The sequence below is a fragment of the Nilaparvata lugens genome, unplaced genomic scaffold (assembly GCF_014356525.2).
Source record: "Nilaparvata lugens isolate BPH unplaced genomic scaffold, ASM1435652v1 scaffold2656, whole genome shotgun sequence".
NCBI lineage: Eukaryota > Metazoa > Arthropoda > Insecta > Hemiptera > Delphacidae > Nilaparvata > Nilaparvata lugens.
In genome coordinates, this window is record NW_024090330.1 from 27513 (window position 1) to 45488 (window position 17976).

At 37.3% G+C, this 17976-nt stretch overlaps 1 long non-coding RNA gene across 1 annotated transcript; it reads right to left on the bottom strand.

The window, feature by feature from the left end:
• Positions 1 to 13777: 13777 nt before the first annotated feature.
• On the bottom strand, positions 13778 to 14339 carry LOC111055227. The gene is made up of 2 exons (XR_005573558.1): positions 14006 to 14339; positions 13778 to 13877 (listed from the first exon to the last, which is right to left on the bottom strand). It is a non-coding gene; the product is annotated as an uncharacterized LOC111055227 (long non-coding RNA).
• Between the last annotated feature and the right edge of the window lie 3637 nt (positions 14340 to 17976).

The window sequence follows — 17976 nt, forward strand, 5'->3', positions numbered from 1 at the left end:
GCATCCACATGTTGGCCCAATGCGTACAAAGAGTGTGGATCTGTGGTTTGCGGGAGCGCGCCAGCCAAGTTCCCCGTCAGCCGAGCTCCTTTTAAAACCACTTTCGAGGGGATTGGTCGACGGCGTCCTGGGAGAGGAGCTCGGCTGACGGGGAGCTTGGTTGTCGTCTACGGTCCCGACAACCTGTCCCCTCTTAACCAGTAGGAGATTGGCTGTCAGGGAGACTCGTTGATGCAATGAGAAAAAGTAACGCAATAATAATTCATAACAATCGGCATGCAGACAGACAGACAAAAGATATTTTTTTTAAATGCAATTTACAAAGTAAAATTCTTATGTACTCATTTTCAATATTGGTCTGGCCAGAGAATTCGAACTGTAGCGCCAAAATGCCAGACTGGTTCTGCGATTAGCAGGCTTGTGTTTGCGCCGGCGCAAACCGTCCTGCTTGCTTGGCATTCTGGATGTTTTTTGTGAGTCGTCCTAGTTCAGTCTGTCTTGTCTTGTCGCCCCGTTGTTGTGCAGACCGAATTGTGTGTTTGTCATGTAATTTCGATCGGAAATTTCTTGTAAATAATTGTTTGAGTGTAGTGTGTGTGAATTATGAGTATAACAGCGTAAATAGTGTTAAATTGAATTAATTTGAATCGGATTTGAATTTATAAAGAATCCAGTTTGAGCTTTGTTCCAAACACAGTGCAGAGCCTGCAAGTTGAACGTGAAAAGGCTGCCCGGAAGCGAGAACCTGTCTTTTTCCCGATTTCATCCCACCCTGAACCTGACCAAAACACCTAATAAAGGCTTCGAAGGGGCAAGTAATCAATATTGGATTAAATCTGGTGAGTTTTTTGCTCTTTTTTATTGTTCATTAATGCAGAGTTTAACTGTACAAATAACCTGGCTCAAATTGAAGATTAAATTTTGCCCCTTGTTTGTATTTGATTATTTGAATAGTAAATTACAGTCCTCTGGTAGCTCTAGCCTGAGCTTTGTTCAGGACATTTCTGGTCCACCAGGCCGTGATGAATTTAAATTTGTAATTTGTTGATTAATTCACACACATTGGATTTAAGCAGTTTCGTATTTGTCCAATGTTGGCATGTTGAGAATGGTCTGATCTATGCTCAACTTAAGTTTGTTGTAGCCTTGTTCTAGAGCAAGGTTTCTTGTCAATTTGTATTTGTCTGAAATTAAATTTATTTCAGTTAAAATTGTAATTTTCCTGAAACTAGGCTCATTGTGCTCTTTTTCGGGAATTTGTTTGTTGGAATTTGTATTGTCCATTTTGTTATACATGTTAGTGAAGGTTAATCACAGCATGATTTTGTTTGTTCAATTCAACAAGTTATCGTTTGTTTGTGAGTTGTTGGAAGAACATTATCTAATCATATAGTTTTGTCTTCAGCAGTAACTTATCTTGTGAATTGATAATCAAAGTTTAACTTTGATAACTTACTAGTCGTGATTCTTCCTTTCATCTAGTTTTGAACTCATTCTTGTTTTATTGTCTGTTGTTTGTATTGTCGGGCTGAATTGTTTTGTGTATGAGTTCAAGATGGAGGAAAAATTACAGAAACAAATCAGGGTGCATCGCGCTAAACTGGAACAATTGTATGCCCGATTGCAAAGAATTTATGAACTGTCTAAAAATGTCTCTGATCCAAAAGTTGCTGAGCAATTTTCAATCTTCTATCCTCGGGTGTCTCAGACCATTTCGGATTATGAAAAGACAGAATTAGTGGTTAATGTGTTGGAACTTGAGTTGAATAAAGATTATGTTGTAGCATTCAACGACTCACACCTAGATCTGTTTCAGTATATTGAAGTAGCGGCTAACACTCTCAAACAGAAAGAGGCGACTGATGCTATTGCTCAATCTTCGGCAGCTACTGCAGCTAGTGCACAGCCGGTCGTGTCCGAGTCGGTACTGCCTAAAATCGACCTTCCGAAATTAGATGGGAACCAGACTCAATGGTCGGTGTTTTATGAACTATTTAAGGCATTGGTACATGACAACAAGAGTTTGAACGATCAGCAGAAGGTCCAATATCTTGTAAGTAGACTTACTGGACAAGCAGCAAATATTTGTCGTCATTTGCCACCATTGGCTAACAATTATCAAATAATTTGGCAGGCATTATTGACCCGCTATAACGATCCACGGGCGCAAGTCGATGCCTATTTCAAACAAATTTTTGAATTTCGTCCAATAAAATCAGAATCAAAGGCAGGTTGTATTGCGATTTTGGATGGGTTTTGCAGTTCAATCAATGCAGTGAAGAGATTGCGACTCACTGATTTGTCAGACTCGATATTCCTCTATCATGGCTTGAGATTGCTGGATCCAAGTTCTCGTAGAAATTTTGAATCGGCCGTCCGTGACAAGGCTATGCCAACTTATACCGATTATGTCAAATTCATTGAAAAGCAAATTAAGACTCTTCCTTCTGATGAGAAACAGACTGAATCGTTTAATATGAGGCACAAAAAGGATAATAAATCAAAGGTGTTTGTGGTTCAATCTAATGATTCATCTAACGATGCATCTAGTAAAAAGCCCAATTGTCTGAAGTGCTCAAAACCGGGTCATCGGTTAGTAGATTGTGCTAGGTTCTTGAAAATGACTCCTTGGATCGTTATTGTTTGATTAAAGGAAAGTTTTGTTGTTTTCGTTGTCTTGATGTGGATCATTTGAGTAGAGATTGTCGTAGTAAAACTCAGTGTGCTCAATGTCGAGAATCTCATCATTCTTTATTGCACTTTTCCAGATCAAGTTCCAATGAAGGTGTTGCGTCCTCGTCGAACTCCAAGGCAGGTGGCACATCACCTATTAGTTGTTGTTCTACATCCAACGATGTAGAAAATTCGACCGTTGTGTTGTCGACCGTCACTGCACATGTTCGAGATTGTAATGATCAGCTTTGTGATGTTCGTTTCTTGATTGACACCGGGAGTCAGTGTCATTTTGTTACAGCCAAATTGTGTCGGCGTTTGAGACTACCATTCCAGCCCATGAAAACCGTTGTTCGTGGATTCGGTGGTGGTACTAGTGAAGTTCGAGGTCGTACTTGTGTGTCGATTCAGTCGAAGTTGGATCCTACCGTCAAGTTTTCGATGGATGCCACAGTGGTAGATAAAATCATCGACAAGTTGCCTTCTTGTGAAATCGACAGATCCAAACTTCATCATCTTGAAAATCTCACACTGGCTGACGACAAATTCTACCTTCCTAGTAGAATAGATGGCATCATTGGTGCGGAGTTAGTTCCTCACTTGCTACGTGGGAGTCCTAGTATAGGTGAATCGCACGAATTGATGACTGTTAATAGTGTCTTTGGTCACATTCTGATGGGGAGAGCGCCGATTCTCACTTCAACAAAGAATGTGTCGAATTGTTTTACAGCCATCTGTAGTCCATTCGTTAGTAGTCCATCGTTGGATAGTTTTGTGGAACGTTTTTGGGAGTTGGAATCGTGCCCTGCACCAAGCTGTCAACTGAAACCGGAAGAGTTGGAGTGTGAGGTAAATTTTCGGAAGTCTGTACATCGTGTGAATTCTGGTCGTTTTGTTGTTGCCTTGTCATTTGCGGAGCCGCCCAGCAGCTTGGGAGATTCGTATGCTGTCGCCGAACGCAGACTGCTGACTTTGGAGAGACGACTAGAGCTTGACAGCAATACTCGTATTTCATATCATGAAATATTGATCGATTACCTACGTCAGGGTCACATGTCGTTTGTAGCAGATCAGACAGACCGAGGTGGTTACTACATACCGCATCACGCCATCGTGAAAGCAAGCAGCACTACCACGCCCATCCGAATTGTATTTGATGCTGGTTCCAGAACATCATCGGGTTTGTCATTGAACCAGGTTCTTCATGCTGGTCCCAAATTGCAGACTGACATTTTTGTTTTGTTAGTTAATTTTCGTTTGTTCCCAATCGCACTAACTGCCGACATTAAACAAATGTATCGACAGATATTAGTGGAGGATTCCTGCCGTCGTTATCAGCGTGTATTGTGGAGATTTTCGCCGGAGGATCCGATCGAAATTTATCAGCTCAATTGTGTTGTTTTTGGTGTTTCAAGCTCTCCATATTTGGCGCTTCGCACCGTCCACCAGCTTGTAGAGGAGGATGGAAATCGTTTTCCAGCAGCCAAGGCGAGAATACCAAGAGACATGTTCATGGACGACTTAGTCACATCTGTCGCCACAGAGTCAGAGGCCGCGGAGCTGTATCGTCAGTCCAAGCAGCTGTTTGAGGGAGGAGGTTTCTCGCTCACAAAGTGGACTTCAAATTCACCATCAATGTTGGAGAAATTCTCGGAGGAAGAGAAATCGTTTTCGTACAAGGATTTCGAAGCAGACAACTCCTTGGCTATCTTGGGATTGAATTGGCAACCTAGTACTGATCTGTTTCAGTTTTCAGTCAAGAGTGGTGAGGTCGTCGCTACTAAGCGTTCTATTCTGTCAGTGATGGCTCGTATCTATGATCCACTTGGTCTCTTGTCACCGTTTACATTATTTCTAAAATGTCTTGTCCAGAAACTGTGGAAATTAGGAGTGGATTGGGACGAGAAGCCGCCTGAGTCTATCTGCACTCTTTGGGAGAATTGTCAAAAAGAGTTGCCTCTATTGTTGAAATTTGCTGTTCCACGTCACGTTGGTTTGTTTCAGGATTCTCACATCAGTTTGATTGGTTTTTGTGATGCATCATTGTCTGGTTATGGTGCAGTTATCTATGTGAAGTCGCAGAAGGAGAGCGAGGAGCCAAGAGTTGTATTATTGTGTTCAAAGTCCAAGGTAGCACCATCTAAAGTTGTTTCAATACCTCGTTTGGAGTTGTGTGCGGCACTCTTGTTGGCAGAACTCATGAATTCAGTAGTCACTATTATTAGTGAACGTTGTCATGTGTCTCGTATTGTCGCACTCTCTGATTCGACAGTCACCTTGTGTTGGATTAATGCTCCATCCGCGAAATGGCAAACTTTTGTTGGTAATCGCGTCGCAAAAATACAGGATTCTTGTATACAGGAGTGGATGCATGTTGCCGGAATTGAAAATCCCGCTGATTGTTTGTCTAGAGGTTTATCACCAGTTGAGCTTGTGAACTTTCCGTTGTGGCTCTCAGGTCCATCATGGATAGCAGAGGACGAATGCGATTGGCCCGTCCGAACTCAAATGGAAGAGATAGTGGATCCACCGGAGGCGAAAAAACCGTCAGTGTTGACAGTCACAAAATCTCCTGATTGTAACAGCAATGCAGTATATTCATTGATTGGTCGTTGTTCGGATTATGGTCGTCTTTTGAGAATTGTAATTCTTGTTCTCAAATTCTTACGAATCTTACCCCAATCAGAAGAATCAGATTTCGATGTTGCTGAGAGGTATCTATTTAAAGTGGTACAGAAGATACATTTTTCATCTGAATTTGTGCAATTAGAGAAGGGAGAGGATTGTTCTATGCGCCTACGTCGCCTGTCTCCATTCATTGATAGAGGTGTGATTCGCGTCGGCGGTCGTTTGTCTCATGCTGGACTGGAATTTGAGACTTGTCATCAGATGATCTTACCAAAATCCGACACTTTCGTATCGATGTTGATTGATTATCATCACAAGAAGAATTGTCATGCTGGACCTTCGTTATTGTTGTCCTTGATCAGACAGAAATTCTGGATACTGTCTGCTCTCTCTATTATTCGTATTTGTGTTTTTAAGTGTAACCGTTGTTTCCGTGTTCGACCTAGTAATAATGCAATTATTCCAAAAATGGGTGACCTGCCTGCTTGTCGACTGTCAAAATGCAAACCATTTGAAAATTGTGGTGTGGATTACGCTGGTCCTCTGCGTATTACTATGACGAGACGTCGTAATCCTTGTGTTTTGAAAGCCTACATTTGTCTGTTTGTGTGTATGGCAACAAAGGCGGTACATATTGAGTTGGTATCGGATCTATCAACGCCCATGTTTTTAGCTGCGTTTCGTCGTTTTTTGTCACGTCGTGGACCCTGTCGTGTGATGTATTCCGATTGTGGTACTAATTTTGTAGGTGCCAAGGAACAGTTGCGAAAAATATCTCAACTTTTGAACTCATCCGAGTTTCAAACCACATTGACTAGTCAACTCGCCAAACACAAAATTGAATGGAAATTCATTCCCCCTGGTTCACCGCATTTTGGAGGTCTGTGGGAGGCAAATGTCAAATCTGTAAAGTTGCATCTGTTCCGAGTAATTGGCAATCAACTTCTCACCTATGAGGAACTGAACACTGTATTGGTGCAGATTGAAGGTGTCCTGAATTCCCGCCCACTGTGTACTGAGTGAGGATCCGTGTGAACCGCTGGCTTTAACCCCAGCGCACTTTTTGACTCTAACACCGTTGAAATCGTTTCCCATGCGGGACGTGGACAGTGTCCCTGTGAATCGTCTCACCAGGTATGAATTGATTGGTCAACTTATTCAATCGTTCTGGAACCGATGGAGAAGAGAGTACCTGCACGAACTTCAAAGTCGTAAAAAATGGTTGAAATCACCCACTTCTATCAGTGTGGGAACGGTTGTGGTAGTAGACCAACCAAACACACCTCCATTGCAGTGGCCACTGGGTGTCATTGAGCAAGTGTTTCCGGGAAGTGACGGCGAGGTTCGAGTGGCGAGTGTTCGCCTAAAAACTGGTATTCATAAAAGACCAGTAACCAAATTGTATCCACTCCCAACTCAATAGTTGTTGTGCTTGTTGCATTTTTTTTCTTGTGTTGTTTTTTGGTGTTGGTGTTTTTTGTTCTTTTTAGCATGTCTGGATTTTTTCCTTTCTGTGGTTTTTTTTCAGTTTTTGTAACTTGGCTGAAAAATAGTTCTTCAGAGGCGGGGGTATGGTCTGGCCAGAGAACTCGAACTGTAGCGCCAAAATGCCAGACTGGTTCTGCGATTAGCAGGCTTGTGTTTGCGCCGGCGCAAACCGTCCTGCTTGCTTGGCATTCTGGATGTTTTTTGTGAGTCGTCCTAGTTCAGTCTGTCTTGTCTTGTCGCCCCGTTGTTGTGCAGACCGAATTGTGTGTTTGTCATGTAATTTCGATCGGAAATTTCTTGTAAATAATTGTTTGAGTGTAGTGTGTGTGAATTATGAGTATAACAGCGTAAATAGTGTTAAATTGAATTAATTTGAATCGGATTTGAATTTATAAAGAATCCAGTTTGAGCTTTGTTCCAAACACAGTGCAGAGCCTGCAAGTTGAACGTGAAAAGGCTGCCCGGAAGCGAGAACCTGTCTTTTTTCCCGATTTCATCCCACCCTGAACCTGACCAAAACACCTAATAAAGGCTTCGAAGGGGCAAGTAATCAATATTGGATTAAATCTGGTGAGTTTTTTGCTCTTTTTTATTGTTCATTAATGCAGAGTTTAACTGTACAAATAACCTGGCTCAAATTGAAGATTAAATTTTGCCCCTTGTTTGTATTTGATTATTTGAATAGTAAATTACAGTCCTCTGGTAGCTCTAGCCTGAGCTTTGTTCAGAACAAATATAAAACAACAACAACGAATAAAAATAACCTCATGAATACACTAAGTCAAATAAATCTTTAGAAAATGGTCTGCATGGGCAAAAAATGATTGTGTGCAAACCAGAGTTGCATATTACAGGTTTTACAGAGAGAAAAGAAACACTAATTTTGATGCATTCAGAATCGTATTGAATATTATTATTACATACATAGAATTATTAAATAGCTCAAAAAAATTAATTAGTGTAATGGTACATACAGATTTCAATAACAGTAGTCACCACCAGCGAATCTATCGGTCAAGTGTTTCAATGATATAGTCTCTTCCTATCACCTGCGATTTTTTTAAAATAAATTATCAGTGACGGTCACCTGTTATTTTCTATAATAATTGACCGATCGATTGAGATTCAAATCGACGCTTTCACATTTATCTTTATATTGTTATGCATGTTCCGCATTTACGGCGAAACGCGGCAATAGATTTTCTTGAAATTTGTCTGGTATGTTCCTTTTTGAATTGCGCGTCGACGTATATGAAAGGTTTTTGAAATTTCCCATTCTAACAAAAGTCAACAACTAATTTTATATCAGATGTACCGGGACAACTTGGATCACAGCTATCTACTATGGAAGTAGAAATTGCCAACTATGCCATCCTATCATTTTCACTGAGTATTTAATCTCACCGTAAATGATAGCAAACAAATGTTGATGAGATGCTGACGTTTTGTTGGAATTGCATGCCACTTGTGTATTTCAGAAATTCGAGTATTTCATAGTACGTTCTACAGAACTTGGTGAAGTTTCAGGGTTATTGTGATAACTGATGTGGTTGGTTTTCAGATGGCTGAATTTCTGATCGAACGTAACAGCTCGGTGACAAGAAAGAACGAAGACCCCTCCATTACACCTCATAAATGGGATACAATGACCTTGTGCGCCTTCTCTACAACTGTGGAGCTGACATCAACGCTAAAGATAAGATGGTCAGTTGTTCTGATTTTTTCTTTTGGAGAGGTTCATCAACAAATTATCTGGAAAATGTATAGGTTTATACTCTTGTCATAATATCTGGTAGTGGTTGGAGGGTTTCCACTCATTCTCACTATTACAATGTCCTTTAATAGCCTATGAATCAAGATATTGCATTTTTGTATCTAGCTGCCTCTCTCAAATCAATAATTGGAGGGATTTAAAAGCAAAGTAGGTGGAATATGTATTGCTTTATACACTTGCCATTATATTTGGTAGTAGTTGAAGGGATTTCACCCATTCTCGCTTTTACAGTGTCCTTTAATAGCTTATGATTCAAGATATTACTTTTTTCAAATCTGCTGCTCATCTGAAATTCAATGGCCCATATGAATAAAACCAGAGCAAATGCTCATGAGCAAGAGCATGGAGCATAAGGTTTTCCTCATGAGCAAAAGGTAGAAGCAAAAGCATTAGCTCATTTTTATATGAATAAGCTTTACCTTATACTCTTACCTTATGCTCCTGAACTCTGGAGCAAATGCTCACGTATTTAAAAGATTTTTCATCAGCTAATTCGCTTTTGTAACCTTACTTTGTTTTTATAGCTCACGGAAGCGCTAAATATGCAAGTAGGGGGCACCGCTTGTGTTTGCGTCGTCTGCTCTGTTTTCTATTCATGAATAGTTTTAGGTTAGTTGAGTCACAAAGTAGAAGGAATGGTTTCTTCTCTGTGGTTGAAGACTCTCATCTTCTTAAATGCCTATTTCCTATTTTGTGATGGCTATCTTTATAACAGAGAACACTCTTTTTTGAAGCTATCTTTTGAAGGGATAATGGTGATATATATCATGGTTGAATCTAAAAAGAGTTTTATAGTTCTCAACTATTGGTTGTGATCGTATCTGGTATAGTTTCCTCTTCCTCATACGAATTAGTTGAGCCATTTTACTATGAGCAGAAGGTGATAAGATGCTCTAGACTAGACTCACCTTTTTTGAAGCATTTGCTTCAAAAGTTGAGCAAATGCTCTAGTTTATTCATACAATTTTGAGCAAAAGCTTTTACTTTTGAGCAAATGCTGAAACTATTTTTTTGATGAGCATGAGCAAAACCTTTTGCTCACGTTTATTCATAGAAAATGAAGCAAATGCTCAACTTTATTCATATGGCCCAATGTGTTACCTTCATTGGAAGGGTTCAAAAGCAACGTAGCTGGAATATGTATTGGTTTATACTCTTGCCATTATAGTATAAAGCATTGAAATGATTAGAATAAATAACTTTGAAACTATAATATCAAGATCAGTAATTCAAATTCGTTTATCACTTCTTGTAAGTTTGAGGAGGAATAAGCACTCATTTCTAATCATTTAAGGCTCCGCTTTTGGAAAATTATTATTGGTTTCATTTCGAAGGTATTTTGATTTGAATTCTATCAAGATACTTAAAAAGTATTTCCAAGGAAAAACAATTTTTATAATTTTTTCGTTCTGATTTAAAAGCGCATACAGTTCAAATATTGGGGGAGATCCATCCTCAAAATTGTATGAATCAATTTGATATCATTCATGTAATAGATCTGCCCCAAGATTTGAACTTTTGGCGCTCAATATATCGAAAAGTAAAAATGATAAAAGTTTTTTCTTTAAATTAGTCAAATCTACATAAATTGATAGTATACAATTCGTAATTGAAAATGTACCAGTAAAAAGAATCGAAAAGCGTGGTGCACATCCTTGATTATTGTATACGGTACCACTATTATGATGCTACATTCATTTTGTCTTGTAAGTTAAATCTATTATACGGTACTCATAATTAACATTCAAGTAACCTTAGTCAACAAAATATTGGGTTTACTCCGTCTTGAATTGCTCAAGAAGTTTAATTCCTGGTTTACTTCGTCTAGTATTGCTCAAGAAATTTAATGATAATGAATAAATCATCTATTACTTTGCAAAAAAAAGCTCACAATAATTTAGGCCGGTTACAGAGCTCGACCATATACCCTCGACCGTATGTACCATCCTGACCATATGCATCCATAAATCAGTTTTACACATTCAGAGCTCAACCGACCGTCAGTGCGTATGCACCATCCTAACCATACACATCCATACATCAGTTTTTCTGACTCACAAAATGGACGCTTTACAGATTGTTTAATTGCAGCTTATTATCTTCGTAAACGAAAGATCAAAAGACGTAGATGTCAAGTTCACCCGATGGTCACTCAAAGAGCATTTCAAAGGGAATTTAGTACCATTATATACATCATTTTGCTTGGGGATAAAGATACATGTTTTAACCACCTCAGAATGTCCATCAGAAATTTTGATGAGTTATTTCGAGCTTGTATCATCATTGGGAATACTTGCAGTCATTTTAAGCAACGGGTTAAATAAATGTAGATAATATTAATAATATATGATTTTTAATGATTGAAGAAATGTATAGAAAAGCTCTGAATTCGAATATGACACTATTAATTGAATTCGTTCATTATTCTATTCAATATCAGCTGATTGTCGGGCAGAGGTTTCAGCACATTGGTTATATTGCGATCGGGCTACTGATCAGTACAGCTCAGAAAGCTTCTATTTGCTTCAATAACGCGTCAGTCGACCGATGGAACGGATGCGCACGAGCTCGATCGATGGTCTTCGTACGCAGTGTAAAACGCATGGTCCTGACCGTGCGCATGCGTGCCGTCAGTCCTGCTCTGTACGGATACATGGAATATCTATGGAAAAGACTGACGGTCGGTCGAGCTCTGTAACCGGCCTAAACCCAAAAATAAAAAATAAAGAACTTACTAGAATGTTCGCTCTTTCAAAATTTCATTAGTATGTGAATATTTCATTTTTTGTGATAATAATGTACAATATTCTTTCTACGAGGGTTTGGTTTTGAAGCATCTAAATTTGAAAATATTTTATGGCTGAGAATTTTGTGAAGTGAAGAACTACAAGACTTGACATATTTTGGAGTATGTGTAACCTTATCTAAATTTGGGAGTGGAACAGCACAGGGTTACCTTATTTTTCCTCTTACTATCATTTTGATGATATACTTATTATGATAAAGAATAAAGAAGGGGACGCTTTGCTTTAATTGAATCAGTAAAACCGATAGTATTTAATTCCAGTATCAATACTATCTAACTAACCCAACTCGATTCATCGATATAGGTGATCACTGGTTCATTCAAAGTAAAGTCTAGCCAAATTATATTAAACATTGATGTAATTTGTGAGCTATTTACACTGCTTTTTTGAATGGATGATTTATTGATTATGATTGTCAAATGTGATTGAAATTGATAACTATAAACTATTTCAATGCAATTTTATATATTCCCATGGTTTCTTGGGCAGAGAAATATTCCCCAATCATAAGTTCCTTCCCAATGGGAATATTCCCGACTTACATTACTACCCTCAAAAATCAGCACTGACTACCCTGGAAATCTCCCCATCTGCCCACTACACCCGGATCCATGCCTACACTCACCTCTCCCCCCATCTTCTATCTTCCTCACTTTGTTCAAGCAAATCAGTCTTAGCGCAAAACGCCTATAATATATTCCAATGCAAACAGAAGAGATGTAGCACCTAGTCCATTCTGTTTCCATTGGACCATATTTTTATATAGAGGTGGGAGAATTCTCTATGCCACGTTGGTGTGAACTGTAAGTAGAAGTATACAAAATATTTATTCTACCACTCCTACCCATCACTCGAACTTGAAAATTTTAAATGTTATTTTCAAATTTCACCAACTTATTTTTTATCATTCGATCAATCAATAATTCGTTTGTTTTTTCTCTTTCAGATACCAAAACATATTACACAGTGTAGATGGACAGATAGAAAGTGTGAACATCAAAAGCCATCGTGTGTGTTACCCAGTTTCCATTCTGCATCTAACAATAGTAACCGAACATCCAACATCATAACTTTATTATATCATCTAGTTAATTTTGATATCACATTAACTAAAAAGCTTTCCTCATAATATACAAGAAATTAATACATTGCCGAGATTGTCAAAGATGTGAATTTTCAATGTGCTTTGATGCAAATTATTGCAAAAAACTAATATCATGGTTAGCTATGCATAAATTAATAGGCATGATGGTCATTCTTTACTGAATCGAAATAAGCTGTTATAACTTTGTCAACTATTAATTTGGTTTTCAATAAACTAGTTATGATCAGATGCCTTATTAATAAATGCAAAATTCATGTAGGTTATGTAGCTTTTCTGCAATAAACTAAAATTACTCAATAATTAAGTTGTTTAAGTTAGGCCACATTCACACCAGAGTTGTCAACTGAGTTCTCAACAATGAGACAATTTCTAGATATCCTTGTTTTAAACAAAAAGTTTAGTTTCCTAACCAGTATGAGAAACACTGAAAAAGTTGTGAACAAAATCTTCTACCTCTACAAGTCCACGCAGACTATACAGTCTCTTTTAGGCTAATTCTTTGACAACTAGTACTCTACTCTGTTGCTCTACAAAAGAACATCAACTTTATGTAGAAAACTGTTCATGTACCAATTTTTTTGTTGACAACTTTGGTGTAAATGCAGCAGCTTCAGCATTTATCCTTATCCATTAAATTATATTGTTGTACTTGAGTATACTCTTCACTTTTAATTAGCCTATGTCGCACCTGGCTATTCCATTATCTGCGAGCGAAATATTAACAACTATCAACAGTATATAGCTGGCTTTTAGAATTCCACTAGCTTCAAAAGTTGAACATGTCAACAATTCATTCGGGCCACTGAGACAAGTGCGCAGGTAATGAATAATTGAGTATCACATTAACTGTTTTGTTAGAAGCTATACAAGCATCGTTTGTCAGGTGTGACACATGGGCTTAACTTTATAAGCCTTGCTATAATGATTTTAATCTGAAACAAATAATAGCTATAATACTTTGAAATCATTAAAAAAATATTATTTTCCACAGAATAGGCAATGTCGTTATTGTTAGTCACTTTAGGTACGCCTGTATTTCTAATTTTAATTTTTGTAAAATCTCAAATTGATTTTTTCTTCATTCATATGCAATATATAGCCTACCGGTAATCTTCAATTCCATCTTACATTACATTAATTCCAAAAAAGTTGGCATGATATCATTATATTAAATTGATGGTTAGCTGTCACAGGAGAATAGAAAGGCTATTATATCTATGAACTCAGTACGGTAACCAATAACAAATAATACTTTGTCTTTTGATGAAAAAATATTTTATAAAATGGGAATATCCAATGTAAGTTAACCTTCCGGCAGTCGCGCTGCTGTAAAAAGTACAACAGTGTCAGTTTTTTTGCTGCACAAAGCTATTGAATGGAGTGGTGTCAGTGAACGAGTCACCTATGTATTCCAAAACTTATGAATGTAAGTTAACCTTCCGGCAGTCGCGCTTTTGTAAAAAGTACAACAGTGTCAGTTTTTTTGCTGCACAAAGCTATTGAATGGAGTGGTGTCAGTGAATGAGTCACCTATGTATTCCAAAACTTCCTCCCCATCACTCCACTGAGTTGCAGTATCAACCGAGCAATGGTTCAGTCTTTAGGTGCCCTTTAGTCGCAACAGTTCATAAGTATAGTGCATACGATAAACAGTGCATAGGGAGAAAGACTGCCAAGGAAGCAATAACCCAGCAGAATTGTTGGCTTTGCTTGGTGTACCTTATTGGGCTACGAAAAGGTAATCATGCAAATATTCATAGGCATAATATAATTCAATTTATTTCACCAAAACACAGAAAACAGTACAAAGATGTGACAATCAGAAAAAAAATTATTATTCTAAATATCTATATCTATCTGAAAAATACGGCTGGAGGTGAAGAACTACTGGCACTTGTTCGCCAGTAGGAGTAGAGACTTAACTGTTTCTAAATCTTAACTAATAATTAAAAATTGAATCTTTTTATTTAAACAATGGTATGTATATTTAAAATGAATGCTATCAATTGTGAATTTATTCTGACAATAATGAATAGTTTTAAAAGTAGAAAAAAAATTGAACTCATAAAATATTAAGATGGAAGTACCTAATAGTTGTTAAGTATCCAGTTTTTAATATTTATTGGAGCAAACTATTTAGATGGAAATATTGATTATACAATTAATTAATATGATTTGACAGTAAACAGAGTACATAAAAAATAGAATGTTGTAAAATTACAACATGCGACTGCTGGTGTGATTAGCTCGAGTAGGGCGCGACTTCCGGAAGGTTAATGGTACTATTACTTGATTTCTATATTAAGGCATTTATCTCAATTATTATGAAAATTTATTATTCAAATCATCATAAAACTATTTTTTCTTGACAAATAAAATATTATTGATTATTTTAAACAAGTCACCAGAATCTTAGATTCAAATATTGATTACCATACAATATTAGGTACGGTATTTGCAATTAGAAATTTAGATCTCTCAACATTTATGGGAAGTTGAAGTGCAGTGATGGTTTTTCTTGTTGAGGTATACCATTGGACATTTAATTAATAAATATATCTATCAACAAGCATTTCAGACAAAACATAAAGTTTTTTGTTGGACTTGAATAGCGTTTCTAATTAGAGCTTTCAAAATTATTATACCGTATTCAGTCTATTTCTCATTCTTCCACTACTAGGTTGGTACGTTATTAGGGCCAGATCATATTTTATTTATCACAAGAACAATATGACGTGTTTCTTCTAGGCGCCAATCAAAGAGCTCACTGCCCTGCCGACTCTAAAAACGCTTAATTTGGTCTGGCTCTTTTGATAAGAATGACCGCCGGTAACGTTGAACTTGTTCAAACAGCCAAGGCATCTTCTTCTTTATGTGCCGTCTCCTTTAAGAAGGTTGGCTATCAACATGGCAATTTTGATTTTTGAGGCAACCGCCCTGAAAAGATTCTACTGTTGTACCACTGTCTCGTACCACTGTCTCAAGTTATTTAACCAGGAGATCCGTCTTCTTCCTATACTTCTTTTGCCTTGTATCTTTCCTTGTATGATGTTTTGCAAAAGTGTATATCTCTCTCCTCTCATTACATGACCCAGGTATTGCAGTTTCCTGATTTTGATGGTGATCATGATTTCTCTGTCCTTTCCCATTCTTCTTAATACTTCCTTGTTGGTTGTTCTGCTAGTCCAGCTTATTCTGAGAATTCTTCTATAAGCCCACATATCAAATGCTTCTAGCCGGTCGGTGTCGTTCTTTTTAAGAGTCCAGGCTTCCATTCCATATAATAGAACTGGAAATACGTAGCCTTTAAGCATTCTTAATTTGAGATGCAGGCTAAGATCAGTACTACTCAGTACGCTCCTCATTTTATTAAAAGTAGCTCTAGCCTGTCCAATTCTTGATTTTATTTCTTCGGAGTAGTCATTGTTGTCAGTGACAATTGTTCCCAAGTATTTATATTTGCAGACCTTCTCCACTAGCTCGCCTCCAATCCATAGTGTTTCTGGTTGTTGTCGGTGTTTCGTTATTGTCATAAATTTGGTCTTTTTGGTGTTCAGTGTTAGCCCTCTCTCCTCGCTGGTCTTTACTACTTGATCCAGTAGACCTTGTAGTTCTTCTAAGGTTTCCGCTATTAGTATCGTATCGTCTGCGTATCTTATGTTATTAATGATCTTCACATTTACCTTCACTCCTGTTGTATTTTGACCTTCCAGTGCTTCTTGTATTATGTCTTCTGAGTACAGATTGAACAGTAAGGATGAGAGCACACATCCTTGCCTTACTCCACGTTTTATATCTATCTCCTCGGAAAGTTCATTATCAACTAAAACTTTGGTGGTCTGATTAAAATAGAGGTATGTTATTATTCTGATATCGTTCTTGTCCATGTTCTTATCCTTCATCAGCTTTATGAGATGGTTATGGCGAACTTTGTCGAAGGCTTTGTTATAATCAAGAATTTACCGGTTGATAATTTGAATTTGCCGGTTAAGCCAACTTGATAATAGTGTTTGATATATTTTGAAATAAAGAAGAATAAAGAGCTAATCTACTGATAAATAATGTTTATTTCTAATCTAGATAGACACATCAATTACAGTACTTTCAAACAATTTTTCATTATAAAATATGAATATCTTTGATTTAGAATTACAAGACAAATTAACTGCAAAATCCACGACAAATCTGATAAGCTAACCAAAGTAACAGCAGCTTCTCTTTGTCTCAGAAACAGAGTAACGGCCAGCAACAGTCACAGTTATAACATAGTTAATCAAAAGTATTCTTTGAGTATCTATAGTGAGGTCAACGTTATAATGGTAGTGTACGATTTGCAATGGTGTTGCTATCCTTGTCTATTGTTCAACAAATGTGAAAGAGTTAGTGGTTAGGTTTCATTCAGGTTATATTTAATAATGTTTCATTAGGATAGGTTAGATTTTTGCTTTAAAATTGCAATATGCTAGAAGGGGCTAGGGTCTAGGTAGAGTTATGTTTTTGATGTTTCAAAGGTAAAAGGATTGGTTGGGGGGTTAGGATTTTGCTTTGAATCACATGTTTGTGAACATGTTCATGAAATGAACCACACGTTTATGTTTTGTTCTTAAGATGACTAATAAATTAATCTAAAGTATTAAATGTGAAAGGGTTAGAGGTTAGGTTTAATTTAGGTTATATTTAATAATGTGTTATTAGGATAGGTTAGGTTTTTGCTTTGAAATTGCAATAAGCTAGAAGGGGCTATGTCCAGAGAATGGAGCACTGCAGACTACCGCATAAGTTGTTAAAAAGTAAAATGATTGGTACGCGTAGAAGAGGAAGGCCCAGGAGGAGATGGCTGGAGGATGTGGGTGCCGATTTGTGTGTTTTGGGCATCAGAGGATAGGAGAATGTGGCGGAGAGGAGAGACGATTGGAGGCAAATTGTGCAGGAGGCCAAGGTCCACATCGGACTGTAGCGCCAATGAAAGTAAGTAGAAGGGGCTAGGGTGCAGTTGGAGTTATGTTTTTTTGATGTTTCAAATGTGAAAGGATAGGTTAGGGGGTTAGGATTTTGCTTTGAAATCTAAATTATTAAATGTGAAGGGGTTAGGGGTTAGTGGTTAGGTTTTTTTGGATTATATTCAATAATGTTTCATAAGGTTAGGTTAGGTTTTTGCTTTAAAATTGCAATATGCTAGAAAGGGCTAGAGTCCAGGTAGAATTATGCTTTTTGATATTTTAAAGGTGAAAAATAGGTTAGGATATTGCTTTGAAATTGCAATATGCTGGAAGGGATTAGAGGTTTTTCAAATAGTTATGTTTATTGATGATTTAAATGTAGAAGGGGAGGTTGAGGGTTCGTCGGTTTTTGTTTTGAAATGACAATATGCTGACTTAGTTATAGTGTCTTTTAACATCAGTTAAATAACAACTGTTATATTTTATTAATTATATTTTTCAAAAGTACTCTTTCTTTTATTAAATAAAATGATTATATATTGATTATCTTCATCAAATAGA